General features: G+C 34.6%; 2 long non-coding RNA genes across 2 annotated transcripts; one reads left to right on the plus strand and one right to left on the minus strand.

Moving 5' to 3' along the window:
• Nucleotides 1-1,622: 1,622 nt before the first annotated feature.
• On the minus strand, nucleotides 1,623-4,589 carry LOC137655118 (uncharacterized). Its single transcript, XR_011046821.1, has 3 exons — nucleotides 4,534-4,589; nucleotides 3,876-3,981; nucleotides 1,623-1,780 (listed from the first exon to the last, which is right to left on the minus strand). It is a non-coding gene; the product is annotated as an uncharacterized lncRNA (long non-coding RNA).
• Nucleotides 4,590-5,498: 909 nt separating this feature from the next.
• Nucleotides 5,499-11,233, plus strand: LOC137655844 (uncharacterized). Its single transcript, XR_011046879.1, has 3 exons — nucleotides 5,499-5,620; nucleotides 6,641-6,753; nucleotides 9,357-11,233. It is a non-coding gene; the product is annotated as an uncharacterized lncRNA (long non-coding RNA).
• The last annotated feature ends 3,767 nt before the right edge of the window (nucleotides 11,234-15,000 follow it).

The following is a 15,000-nucleotide window of genomic DNA, read 5'->3' on the forward strand; positions in this document are numbered from 1 at the left end:
CGAGGTAGAAAAACTAAATACAAAGTTCTAAAACTTTTTTTTATAAAAATAAGTCAGCCAAATAATTACAAGTTTTGAATGGTTTCCAGAGATTTTATAAAATACGATAGCTTAACGCAATTTTCTGTGATTTGAATTAGTGCTAGAGATTTTTATATATTGGTGTCAGCTGTGTTTTCTTCACCAACCAGTCTTTGTCCAGCTGAACGAGTCGAGATCAGGAGCTAGACAGTAGCCTCGGCTAGACTCAATCTGGTAGCACAGCTTGTTGCCAGATACAGACATTAGCTGCGCTTTTCCTAGTTCTCACTACTCATTGGGATCTGGTATCCGTGTTTGCCCTTTCAGCATGGCAGATACTGTGGACAGGCTTTAAAAGCTCTACTGGTACCCAGATTGTTTATCAATACTACTTTCCATATTGCTGTAATTATTTCGTGGCCGCCGAACGCAGTCACGCGAAAGATTTACAAGAGAACTTCTCCCTTCCGAAGTAATTTTTTACCTAAAAAATTTAAAAATATTCTGGGACCCTTGGTGTCAAAAATCTTGGATTTTAATTAAAATTAAGATTATAGTTAACCTTAAATCAGTAAAATCTTTATAATTTTCCAATGCTTTAGGCCATCTATAGTATAAAGAGCTTGCCCAAAAGTAGATACACTAAGCGACGGGCAACGTTAGCCATTTCCCAAATATTTTTAAACCATGACAGTTTCATGCCTATCTACACTTGCTACCTTAACTTTTAATGGTTTACCTCCCGACCTATTAATATTAATATATTGGGTAACAAAGACAGCCACTTGCTAAAACTGGACTCTTGAATTAATATTACCTAGACAAACTTTAAAAAACAAGAGAGCAAATTAATTCTGTTAATATTTTATCTAGCTCTCCAAATGAATTCCATACAATCATACTGAAGTTTTAAACTTACCTAACTTCAGGATTATTTTTAAAAGTTAAAACTGAAAACTTCAATACTTCGAGCTACCTTAATTTGCTTTAGTTTTCCCTTGATATAAACTATCATAGCTAGAGATCTCATGCTTGAAGGTACACACAGGCACGCTATTCTATCGTGTTTCTTTTCCTCTTTTTTTTGGTTAAAGTTTTTACAGTTTATATAGGAGATATTTATTTTAATGTTACTCTTCTTAAAATGCTTTATTTTTACTAGTTCCCTTTCCTCACTGGGCCATTTTCCCTGTTGGAGCCCCTGGGCTTCTAGCATCTTTTCCAACTAGGGTTGTAGCTTAGGAAGTAATGACAATATGGCCCTATGTTAGATTTAATTTTACAACCAATTTCCATAACACATTTCAACGTTGTGCATAGTGTAGGGCTCGTACTCTGCCAGCTTTGTTTATATTTCTAGTTAATAGTTTTAAATTCCTATTAAATATATTTTACACTGATGTATTAGAAGCTTAATAGGCATAACTAAAAACACAGTCTAGATAAATTCATGATAATATCCACTTACATTATGTTCGAAATTTATTACAACAAATTACATCCAATTAAGAAAATAAACAGATATTAAGTAGTTTACAGATGTCAAACTACCCTTAAGTGGTAGGTATCAATTGACTGAATTTAGGGATGTATAGCCTGGCACTGAGGCCTATTTGTAACTGCTCAGTAGCTGAAGAGGAAGTGCGGCCAGCTTAATATTTCTTTTCCACAATCAAAGTCTCCAATTGACGAGCATCTTATAAAGGTTTCCTCCTTTAGCTCCCGCTTGGAGGTTGTGATCTGCAACTGCATAAAGAGCCTGCGCATGGGAAACAATCTGCTAGAATATTTGGTTTACAGAAACTAAAGATTAATATTGAAGTTGGATAATAGGTTTTGCTATGACTAATAATTTTCACACAGCCCCAGTACAGAGCTACGCCGTATTCTGAAATGTGAGAAACTGCCACAGAGTCCAATATCCTAACTTGACCCCACATGAATGGACAATTTAAACGCCAAATTCATGAAATTTTTTAACTAGCCTAGGTCTAAAGCCAAGAAAGTCAGGAAACCTGAGCAAGATTAAAATTTATAGTCAATCTGGGCACCGTGACATAAAATGTATGATCCGAAGATTAAAATTTGTAGTCAATCTAGGAACCATTACAGAAAATTTATGTTTGAGCAAGGAGACAAATGGGGCTGCAGCAAATATTAAAGTTTTGACAAAAACCTAATTACTTAAGTAACTCGCCCATTAGTAATAAGGCATTAATAGGATAAAATTATATTAATGTATCTTAAGCTACATTGCCCCATTCAAGAAGGTATAATATAATACGAAAAACAAACAGACTTCCGTAGCTCATGTTTAAACGAACGTTTCAATACAAATTATCTCTCCAAACTCCCGGACCACGGTTTTACAGTATCTTCCACTATCTCCCAACGCCTAGTAATAATTGTACGATGCAAAATACCCGTACCTATTTACGTACTTCATTTTTACCATATCGGGACAGTTATTCGAAAAAAATTCGAAAACTTATTCGATACTTAGTATTTTTCGTAAACATAGTTCGACAACAGTTCAAATAAACCTTTGTTCGGAAAAAGATAAATATTAAAGAAACCACCCGTGACTATTACTAGATGGAAATTCTTCCTTAACTGTCTTTACTATAGAGGGCTCTGTTTACAGACTCACCATCTAAATTCTGTGCTATTGTTTTAACAGTTCTAATCAAATTTCTATGTTAATTCTTTCTCATTCGCTAATAAGGCATGTAGGATATAGGTTTTCAACAGTACACCTACTTCCGTACCTCTTGCAAGTTTTAAAAAATAATGAAAGCAAATCTCTTCTACAATTCCATAATTTCTTCAACTACCAACCCCTCCCCCCTTGCATATTGGCAAAACAACGTCCAGTCAAAGGATTTCAACACACAAATACTTCAGTACCTCTCGCGTGTTTTCCAAAATAATTCAAAACCAAATCTCCTGCCTCCACAATTTCAAAATATCTCCAACTACGCTCCCCCCCCCTTTAAATGTTGACAAAACTACGTCGTCCCGTCCACATATTAGCAAAGTATGAAGGTTCTCGTATTATTGAATCTATCACTATAAAAACTATCTATCTTGTAGTATCCTAATGAATAAGTTATGCCATTGAACTCTTAAACTATTGAAACCTGAAACTTAAACTATTAAAGCCTGAAAAGGAATGGATTAGTAGGTTTTGTCTTGCACATCCGATTGTACACGACAAACCCGACTTTAAAGTCGGGTTTGCCATGTACAATGAAAAGTCCACCTTTGTCCGGGTGGCGGGGCCACCCTAGACAAAGGTGGACTTTTGGATGTGCAAGTTGGTTTAAAAACAACAAAGAAATGCTAACTGATCAATTAATCAAATCCTAATCATTAAAACTATAAATCTAACCCATTTTACTATATCAAAACTTAAACCTGTCATAGAATTTGCGAAGAAATGAACTACCAAATCAATTTCTTAAACTAGCTTGACTGATGAAATCTTAAAACTAGTAAATTTGCTAATACATTAACTAAAAAAATTATTTCTTATCTAAAAGGTAACTTTACTTTACACTTAAATCTATCCTAGAATGATAGGAAATAGACAAGTCAATATCTTAGCTATAGAGTACAGATACTTAGACGATCAAAACATACCTATCCTAGATTTGGCTAATAAATTAACTAACATTAATTTCTTAGTTGTAAAATTTAGAACCATTAACCTTAGATACTTTAATAATTATGGAAAAAAAAAAAAAAGAGTGCTAACTTGAAAATAATATACTATATAACATTAGTGGAAGATTTTTTTTTCTTACTAAACCACTCTTAAATCAGACATCTATTTTTCAACAGACCGTACTTACGTAAAAATGATGCACTACTTCAAGCAATAATTATCGATGGAAAGGAGGCAATATTTCATATACCAGCGATGCAAAGCTTGTGATTTTGAAATTGGTTCACACTTACCTGAAAGAGTACAAGATGTCAAAATTTTGTATGAAATAATATATAAAATCTACATGTACGCAATTAGTTTGATAGTTACTCGGGGCTAATAAGAGTATATATATAAAAAAATAGAACAAAAAGAGGATCTCGTCTGATGCAGTTACTATAAGCAACAAAAATGATTGACAGCATGTACAAGCTTAAATTTAGCTAATATGCAAACTTGAAAGTTTAAAGATTTCTACATACCATAAAACATGAAAATTATGCTTCTGGGATAAACGAACCGATGCTATACATACATTGCCAAGAATTCAAAGAATGGGAATAAAATTCAATAGAACTAACTGGAATTTCGTAGACATAGCGAAGTAAAAATTTGAGTGTAATTCTAAAATAATATCTTAAAACCTGAAAAAAATGTTCTGCAATCTCTCACAAGCCAGCCAAGTTAGCCTACTACACGTATTGGATAAAAAACTTTAAACTTATAAAGCTGTATATGGCACAACCAGAACAACCACTACTTCACAAAAGCAATACAGATAATTCAAATTCACGAAGACTAACCTTTTCAACAAACAAGAATCACAAATAACTCATGAGTCGACAAATCTTCACTCACAACCACAGAAACGTTTGAACTAAGTGAGCATTGGGCCAATACCTTTACAAGTCACATATATCGCCGTTCGCCAAGCATTCTGGACTATGGGAGGAATAGGTTGCTAGCCAAGGACTCACTAAATTCATTAATATATACAGTATATATATATATATATATATATATATATATATATATATATATATATATATATATATATATATATATATATATATGTGTGTGTGTGTGTGTGTGTGTGTGTATGCGCATGATTTAATTTTTCAAGCTTTCATCTTTGCCTTTATATCAGTTTTAGACTAATCAACAGTAGACCACTAGGCCTATATGATACCGCAATTACAAAATCACCTATTTATTTAATAACAATATTTTTCCCGGAATTAGAGACTATTTTTTTTTTTTTTTTGCTCTTTTAGGAAACTGCCATGTATAAAAGTAATTGATCTTGGTGCAAAATGGACTGACTTGCAGAAATTATAGTTTTCAAAATGAACTATGGTACGAAGAAAAACGGGAACGAAGATACGGCCTCCTAATAAAAAAGACATTTCTATTTTTTGTCATTAATTCCAGCTGTAGGCTACAGAAATATGCCACCTCGTAATCAGTAACATAGAATTATATTTGTAATTACAACTCATTTATAGATGTGGGTTTTATTCATCATAGTTCAATGGATAACCGTTCTTCTTCACTTAATATTTTCTCGTCTTTCGATGACCTTCAAAGTCTATCTGACGACATATATAAATTGAAAATTCCTCCAGTTCCTCGAGCAAAAAGCGAGGGAAAGTGACGTCACCCGAAGAGCTATCTACCGAGTCCTTGGCAGGCACCCATGCCTCGTGTAGTCTAGAGTACTTGGCGAGCGACGAGACAGGTGATGATTGAAGGTACTGGCAGGGTATATGGTAGTTGTATCTTGTGAATTGTGTAGGCTGTGACGTCATTAAGTTGAGCATGGAGGTTCTCCTGTGTGTTGTTTTTTTTTGTGTAGGTGGATATTCTCTGTTTGAGAGCTACATTGAGACGGTAAGACTTCTTTACATCTTTGTGATTCTGGCAATGGGATTGGGCGTGTAATATTCTTGGCGACTTTTGGTTAAACATTTCTCGACGAATAAGCAGATTTTTATCTTTACCTAGACTAGTTTTTCCTTGTTAGTATGTAGTATTACATTACTGAAACTTTAACTGCTTATTTGATTAAGAAATTCTCCATCACTGCTATATGTTAAAGGGTGTCCCTCTTGATTTTTTTATTTTTTGAACTTTAAAAGCATTCAACGTGTATTTCGGGTAGTGTAAACTCAAAACTAGTAACATCGTGAATGATTTGTATTAATGTTGGTGTTATTACCAGATTAATTTATCGGTGAGTGACTAATATTTAACTTTGCGTTTGTTACTTAAATGATTAGGCCGATTTTTATTATGACCTCGACTAGTTGTCGTTGCTTGTCAGTTGGTAGTATTACATTACTGCACTTTAACTGTATATTTCATTAAGAAATTCTCCATTACTGTTAAAGTGTTAAAGGTTGCCCCTCTTAATTTAATCTTTAACAACTTTAAAATTATTTAACTTTTATATCTGTTAGTGTAAACGATAGTTTTAACTTAAAACTAGTATTAGTGTATGATTTGTTAACTGTTATTACCAGATTAATCTGTTACTGATTAATGGTACGGTGGGTGGTAAAGCTTCGAACAGTTCTTCTTGCCCCCCAAATAGTGCTTAGAAACTATTAGAGAATCTACGTAGTTTGATTTCACTTTTAATGCATTTTAAACTCTTAATCTACTCCTGCGTGGCCAGTAATCCTTTAACAATTAGGCGCATACTTCTCGCATAGGTATCATGTATTTGAAGTTTTAACAATGATCCTACAGTTGGCATACACATAATGCTGTCTTATAATAGGTTATACGTAGAATAATACCTGCGTAGTAATTTGTTAGCTCTGGTAGTCCTTTGTGTAGGTTCGAATAATTAGTTTATTTCAAGTTTCTCTCTTTACAGTAGTATTAATATAATCTTCTTTATTTTAGGTAAGTGAGCTTCAGCTTTCCAAACATTAGAGGCTTGCGTGTATGGGATGTGGAACCTGAACTGTGCTCCAGTGTCTTCAATAAAGTTTAAATCTCCTGCGTTGACTCTTTAGGTTGGTAGCTTTGTCAATTTTAGCTTTTTTTTAATTTAATTAAATTTACATTTCTGTAAATAGTATGTTTTAAGTTAGCTTCTATGGAGTAAAAATTGTTTCAACTCAATTTCTTATAAAATACTTAAAAAAAAAAAACCTTTCAACTAATGTTTCTAAAGTCAACTATCTGTTACAAATTAAATTTGTTTTAATTCAGTTCTTAATACCATATTTTAAGAACCTTGCAACAAATTATTAAAGGTAGGTTAAATTTCAGTCATTTTATTAAATAACTATAGGCTTGAATTTTAGTCATTAGTTTTTAATATTTTTTCTGAACTTGGTTTAAAAGTTACCTAGAATGTGTTGCCTATAAAAATCATAACAGGCTAGGTTGGGCATGGAGTCTTTGATATCCATAAAGAGCCTAACTTGACTGGCTACACATCGTTCGAGTTATCTGAAACGCTATTGTTCAAAAAGCTCTCTCTGAGCATAGTGAATGTTGCTGTTTTATTTTCAAATGATTGTGTACTCTCCTCACATTATAAGGTGAAGAATTAGAACTATCCAAATCTTCCAGACCATACCTTATTTAACTTCGATTAGGTAGTTTTGTCAAAAAAAAAATTTTGTATTATAACTTAGATCTAATGATTGACCTACATAACTTTGAACTTCTATTAGGTCTTTGTTTTTTTGTATTATAACCTGGCTTTAATGAATTGAACTACACAATTCTTTATCTCTATTTGGTCGCCTTAATAATTTTTTTTTTAAATTTGCTTTAATGAATTGATAAACCTAAATTTTAACCTTAGTTAGGTCACCTTGTTAATTAAATTTTTGTTGTATTATAACTTGGCTTTAGTCAGAGTAGACGAATAAGTATAGGTTTAATCATATCCAGTAGTTTAGTAATTTAGTTTTATACTTTATATATACACTTTTAAAACTTATTTGTCATATTCTGTAGTTTAAATTGAAAATTTTTCATGCTCATAACTTTTTAAAGTTTAAGATAGTTTTGAATTAATTATATAAGATAGTTTTGAATTAATTATATTCGGTAATGTGAAGTTTTTATGAAACTAAAAGATTTAGTTTTATTTACTTAAATTGATAGCTTTTGATGGTTTTAGCGTAATTTTAAGCTTTTAGTTACTATAAATTTTAATATTTTACATTAAATAATTCTAAAACTTTTTACTTTAACTTTAAAGCTTAAAGCTTAAATTAGCTATGTTTAATTGGATAATTAAAATTTTAGAATGAGTATAGCCAATCATGGTAACTTAGTATTTAGTCCTAAGAATTTGGATGACAAAAAATGTTAAGACAATCAAATAGTTTTGTTTTTAGTATTGATCGATAAATAGAAATAGAAAAGAGTATAGTTATATAGAATATCAGTTAGAATTTCATGATCTGTTTCCAATCAAACTTGCACATCCAAGAGTCCACCTTTGTCAGGGTGGCCCTGCCACCCGGACAAAGGTGGACTTTACATTGTGCATGGCAAACCCGACTTTCAAAAGTCGGGTTTGTCATGTACAATTGGATGTGCAAGACAAAACCTACTAATCCCTTCCTTTTCAGGTTTTGATCACTTACTTTTCAGGTTTTGATAGGACAGTTTAGGGTCTAATCCCAGAAACAGTTTTTTTTTTTTTTTTTTTTTTTTCAGAGCTGTACTCTAGTTTCTTTTTCACCCCTTATCGTTTAGTATATAATTTGAGGCTGTAGTAATGGAGGGTTTGCAGGTTAAAACTGTTCTAGTAGAGGGTAAGAAAATTGGTTTAAGTGAGATAATGGTAATTTGTTATAAATTAATCTCAAATTCTAAAAATTGTGTACCACTTCGTAGCATACTTAGCACACTGACGAACTTTCAGCATTGTATTGTTAGAAAGTTCACTAATGAGATCTGAGGTGCTGGTTTAAACTTAACCAATGAATCTTAGGTAATTGGTTATTCCAATCAATATGGTTGGTTATAAATTAGCGACTATAGGAGTATTGTTTTCTAAAGGAAACTTGATTTGAACTTACTTGATTTGAACTTACTTGATTTGAACTTAACTTTCAGGATATATCTTTTGATTAATTAAACTGCAAAATTGTCCCTAAAACTGGAAAGTTTTTAACACTACTTGGTATTTTTTGTCAGTAGCTAATCGAATTCTATGTAGATCTGGTTTTCTGATAAGGCCAGTATATTTCTTGGTTTTGCTGGTGTCAAGCCGGTAAGAGTTTCGCAATAAATCCAATTTTTCGTCGTTAAAGTAACTTTTTTCTTTTTCCTTTGAGGAAATGTTATATATCCAAAGCCTGTTATATATCCAAATAAGTTTTTTTTTTCTCATATTTAGCTCTCAGAACAGTATTTTCAAATAAGACCAGCTAAATGAATTCATTCATCCTGATTCTTATCAGGCAATTACCTAAAATCTAACTAGAATCCAGTTTCCCTACTGTTCCCATCCAGGCATTTTGACTACTCTTATATGAATTCTAATAAATTTCATATCCCTGCTGATAAGGAAACTGTTTTGTAGCATACAGATTACGAATTTTTGAAAATTGAATTTTTTCTAATGAAAAATTAATTCGATCTGCAGCAGCACAAGCAAGGCGCTGTTAATAGAGGGTACACCCACTATGAAGAAAATTTCAAAGGAGCAAGAGTGGACTAAGCTCATTTCTAGGATTGGACGTTGGATTTTATGTTGGCAGACTCCCTGAAGCATGGTTATTTGTCAAAACTGGAAGGTAATAATTTTTCAAGTACCGGAGAAAATAATCTTCTACAGCAATTACTACGGTGTTCCTGATCCCAATGGCATTACTGCTGCGGTGTTCCTGATCCCAATGGCATTACTGCTGCGGTGTTCCTGATCCCAATGGCATTACTGCTGCGGTGTTCCTGATCCCCCTGGCATTACTGCTGCGTAGTTCCTGATCCCCCTGGCATTACTGCTGCGTAGTTCCTGATCCCCCTGAACATTACTGCTGCGTAGTTCCTGATCCCCCTGAACATTACTGCTGCGTAGTTCCTGATCCCCCTGAACATTACTGCTGCGTAGTTCCTGATCCCCCTGAACATTACTGCTGCGTAGTTCCTGATCCCCCTGAACATTACTGCTGCGTAGTTCCTGATCCCCCTGAACATTACTGCTGCGTAGTTCCTGATCCCCCTGAACATTACTGCTGCGTAGTTCCTGATCCCCCTGAACATTACTGCTGCGTAGTTCCTGATCCCCCTGAACATTACTGCTGCGTAGTTCCTGATCCCCCTGAACATTACTGCTGCGTAGTTCCTGATCCCCCTGAACATTACTGCTGCGTAGTTCCTGATCCCCTGAACATTACTGCTGCGTTGTTCCTGATCCCCTGAACATTACTGCTGCGGTGTTCCTGGTCCCCTGAACATTACTGCTGCGGTGTTCCTGGTCCCCTGAACATTACTGCTGCGGTGTTCCTGGTCCCCTGAACATTACTGCTGCGGTGTTCCTGGTCCCCTGAACATTACTGCTGCGGTGTTCCTGGTCCCCTGAACATTACTGCTGCGGTGTTCCTGGTCCCCTGAACATTACTGCTGCGGTGTTCCTGGTCCCCTGAACATTACTGCTGCGGTGTTCCTGGTCCCCTGAACATTACTGCTGCGGTGTTCCTGGTCCACTGAACATTACTGCTGCGGTGTTCCTGGTCCACTGAACATTACTGCTGCGGTGTTCCTGGTCCACTGGAACTTCATAAAGATGTGCAGTGTAAATCTCCCGAGATGGAGACTTTATTAGTTGGGCAGGAAAAGTGAGGCCCAAATCCCATGGAGCGTACGAAGATGAACTAAAGACCAGCCACCGTAATTAAAGCTCTTGAGGAATAGAGTATTCGACATGCCCAATGTGCAAGATTTAGATTTTGGAGTCTGGATATATTTATGCAGGTGTATGCCAGCTGCTTAGACAGATTTTTGCGAAAATTACTGTAAATTGTATACCATTATACTGTGAATTTTATAAAAATATTAAAATTACATTATTTAAATTAGTGTTCACAACACTATTAATAAGAATTGAAACTTTAACCTATTAGATATGTTAAAGGGGGAAATTGATACATTATCAGACTGATTCTTGCGAAGATTACTGTAAATTTTATACCATTATACTGTAAATTTTATACAAATATTAAAATTACCTTATTTAAATTAGTGTTCACAATACTGTTAACAAGAATTTAATCTAACCTATTACACATGTTAAAGGGGAAATTGATACATTAAAACTGGGAAGTACCTATTATGATTTTGAAAAATTTGAAATATTTGATCTTTCAAAAGTTGAAGTCTCCTAGTTGTGTAGAAACTTAACGTATATTTTGTTTCTTTACTGGAAACATTTTTAAATTTTTTATCTGAACAGAGTATCTGTAAAAGTATGGTATTGGTATATGAAAGCTTCTACTGGTAATAAAAACCTAATATAAAAAAAAATATACTTTAAGCATTTTTTTAAACTACCATTATAAAAGAACATGATCATAGCCTGGCTTTGGTATATAAAAGCTTTTACAATATAAAAAAAGTTTAAATTTATAAATATTTTTTTAAACTACCATTAAAAAAGAATTACCATAGCCTGGTATAAGTTTAAAAGTATGGTTCAGTACTTGCAGCTATATAGGCATTAAGTAGAAGCGTGATTTAAACTCTAACGTGTATAAAAGGACTGATAATGCCGATATCTATACTGTCGGGTAACCTAGAGCTATGTAGTAACAAAAAGCTGTGTAACAAACTGAGCAGGGCGTTAAGATTACTCTTTCCACATGCCTAGGAGTTTTTTGAAATCTTTGAAAAAGTTGGCATTAAAACAATGGGATACTTTAAATTTAGATTAGCATATGGCAGCTCTGTTCAGTTTATCATAGGGAGGAACTTTAGGTTTAATTTGAATAAAAAGCAAAAATATAAGTTACGTGAAAAGGAAGATAACCAATTAGAGTAATAGGTCGAACCTCTAGAGACTGTCGTTAAGTATACGTATTTGGGACTGTGTTAACCTGGGAGATGTGATATGGAAAGTAAAGCTTGGGATAGTGAGCTTAGGTAAAAATAGGTAATGTAAAGTAAAATGCCACCCTTCTTAGTGATTATCATTGTTTTCAGTATTTACTGATGCATCAGAAACTCAGCCTTAAAAAAGCCTAGACCTTAGATATAGCTCTTAACAGCTATGCAAAAAATGATTGGATTAAATAATGAAACTATAAAAAATTAAGTACAGGATACTATAACCTATAATCATGAAATGGAAATGGGCAGAACATGCAAGAATTAACTACAATAGATGGGGTTCAAACCCTTTTCCACACTAGGAGCAAATGCACGGCCGGCAGAGCCCTACTATCGTCGTACGGGTGAATATAAGTGTAGATTAAGTCATAAAAACTATTGAACAACGGGCAAACCATTGAAGTAATCGTACCAGTTGACGCACTGGATATGGGTCTGATTTTGACTGCAATCCCTCTGCCCGGCGTCTGGCACAAGTCATAAGATCGCCTAGGATGTGCTAACTGTCTATTATAATTGATCTGGTAACTGTTATAAAAGTTAAGGATCACGGGAAACTCGAAATGCACGCCTTGTTTGCCCTTTGTGTGGAAGGGCCTTAAAAAAACTGAATTAGGTCTGTAGAGATTAAAAAGGAGCCACAAGGGAGAGAAGACTAGTTTGGACGAAATTGAGAAGTTTCTGGGTATAGATTGGCGCGAAGACCATACAGTCGGGAGTTTACGGAAGTCTTGGTTTTCCACCATCTAATTGAACCCTCATATTCTCTACCTATTGTGGTATGGTATCTCTGTTCGCCCGTCGTGCATGCTTAATAGCGAGGACAGTGTTTAACATGCAAGAAATGGAAACTGGCAGAACATACCAGAAATAGAAAGACTTGGAAGGCCCTCTCACACTATGGGGAAAAATGCGCGACGGGCAGAGTTTTTCCTTTGTTGTATGGGGGACCATATAGTGTAGATTACGTCATAGAAGATAGAACAACGTGCCAACCATCGAAGTAACCGTGCAAGTTGTTGAGGTACTGGATGGGCGTCTGACTATTTTGACGCTACTCTTGACTGCCCTCTGCCTGGTGTCTGGCGCTAGTCATAAGCTCGCCTTGTATGTGCTCATTGTCTGCCTTTGAATGTTTGATCTGGTATCTTCCAAAACGAGAGAAGCTCAGGCAAATAAAAATGCCAGCCATGTATTTGCCCCTCGTGTGGGACGGTCTTGAGATTAACCGAATTGGGTAGATAGAGATTGCAAAAGAGGCTGAAGGAAGGTAAGACTACTTTAAAGATTTGCGGGTATAAACTGGCAGAAAGATCATACACAGGAGCGAGTTTAAGGACATGTCCAAGGCCTTTATTCTGATGTGATCTAGTTACTGCTGTTGCTACTGGTGTTTGTCAGCTATATCAAAACTAATATTAAATCTACTTCGATGTCTTCTTCCCTTAATTGCTTTTGTATAAAAGAATAGGAAATTAACGGAGAATAGCCAGCAAACATAAGATTTACTTTTACCAGAAAAATAAAACTACTTCGGTCAACCATTTTAATGATAAGGATATACAAAAGTTTGAACATAGTCCTTGGCTTTTTAAGTCTGAAGTAAGATACGGGGATGATGACGAGGGAACTCCTCCGATTCTGAAAGTTTCCAGGACAGTGTCAAAAACAGCTTTAACCTAACTGTCTGCCCAAATGCAGCAGCACGTGTTTTTATACTCGGATCCGATTTTTTTTTTCGAAATATATTGTGCCATACGCTCTTCTGGTGACGTCAGTAATTTAAATATCAAGAAGCTTTTTTTTCTAGAATACAATGAAATCTCTTGAGTTACAAGGTATTAGTGTTTGCATCTTGACATTAGCATTTAATATGTAAAAGTAAACTATTCTCTTAAAACCGAATATAGATAAATTTCATCTATTATGATGACATGTAATGGGAAGATTGCCTGTTGGGTCTACAAAGTATGTTTACCAATTTGACACATGGCAGTAGGGAGCTCGTCAGCAAGCAAAGAGGTGCTCTGCTTTGAATAGTAGTGTGGCAGTGTAAGGACTTGGTCCTAGAAGAATCCTCAAGGAGTGGGGAGCATCTACCGTAATACGTCTTGGGTGGGGATCATGCTTTGTTACGTGTGCTTTACCTCTCCACGGACTTTCTTTTAGGTGTTGACCGCAAGTCGCGTACCGACTATTTTGCCCTAGTCTATTCAATTAAGTTATACGATGCTGTTTCATAATTTGCATTTACGTGTTAGTTCGTTGTTATTTTTGTTATAAGTGTAAAGATTTTATAATATATTTTTAAAGAAAATAGTTTACTTTCCGCAGTATTTATCATTGTATGTGAGCCTTTTATGAAGGGAACGGTCTACTTCACCTTAGTGAATTAAACCATAATCTTTAACTATAAAATTCACGTGACAATATAACAAATCCTCATGCCTAGTAAAAATTTCAGGTTCATTAACCAGCAACAATTCACAAATATGAAACAAAAATTTAAAACCACTACAAATAACAGGGGTTTAATACAATATACATATAATGCAACTTTCTATGACAAATCTCCAGGTAGACCTTCTGAATCTACAGTGTGGATAAAAATTATAAAATACATCAATACAAATCATTATAAAAAAGAAAAGAAAAAAAAAACTCGAAGCAAGTTTGAACTCAACAGGTGTCAAAATTACCATATAATATTTACCCTATTACTCTTTTCGGGCAGGGTCTAATATCCTGCACAATTCTGTCCCGTTCGTAATACTAGGCAGGCAGTTAATTCTAATAGCCAGGCCTTCTCCATCATGAGGCTCAATACTACACAGTATTCTAGAAGTTTTATAACAGCTGTTACCAAGTTGTGGAATGATCTTCCAAATCGGGTAGTTGAATCTGTAGAACTTCAAAAGTTCAAAGTTGGAGAAAATGTTTTTATGTTGACCAGGCTGACACGAGTCTTTTTATAGTTTATATACGAATTATCTGTTTTTGTGGTTGTTAATAGTTTATATAGGACATATCTGTTTTGACGCTGTTACTGTTTTTAGAATGATATATTGTTAATTTATTCTCATCATTTATTTATTTTCTTATTTCCTTTCCTCGCTGGGCTATTTTTCCCTATTGGAGCCCTTGGGCTTATAGCATCTTGCTTTTCCAACTAGGGTTGTAGTTTG

The sequence above is a fragment of the Palaemon carinicauda genome, chromosome 16, assembly GCF_036898095.1.
Source record: "Palaemon carinicauda isolate YSFRI2023 chromosome 16, ASM3689809v2, whole genome shotgun sequence".
Taxonomy (NCBI): Eukaryota; Metazoa; Arthropoda; class Malacostraca; order Decapoda; family Palaemonidae; genus Palaemon; species Palaemon carinicauda.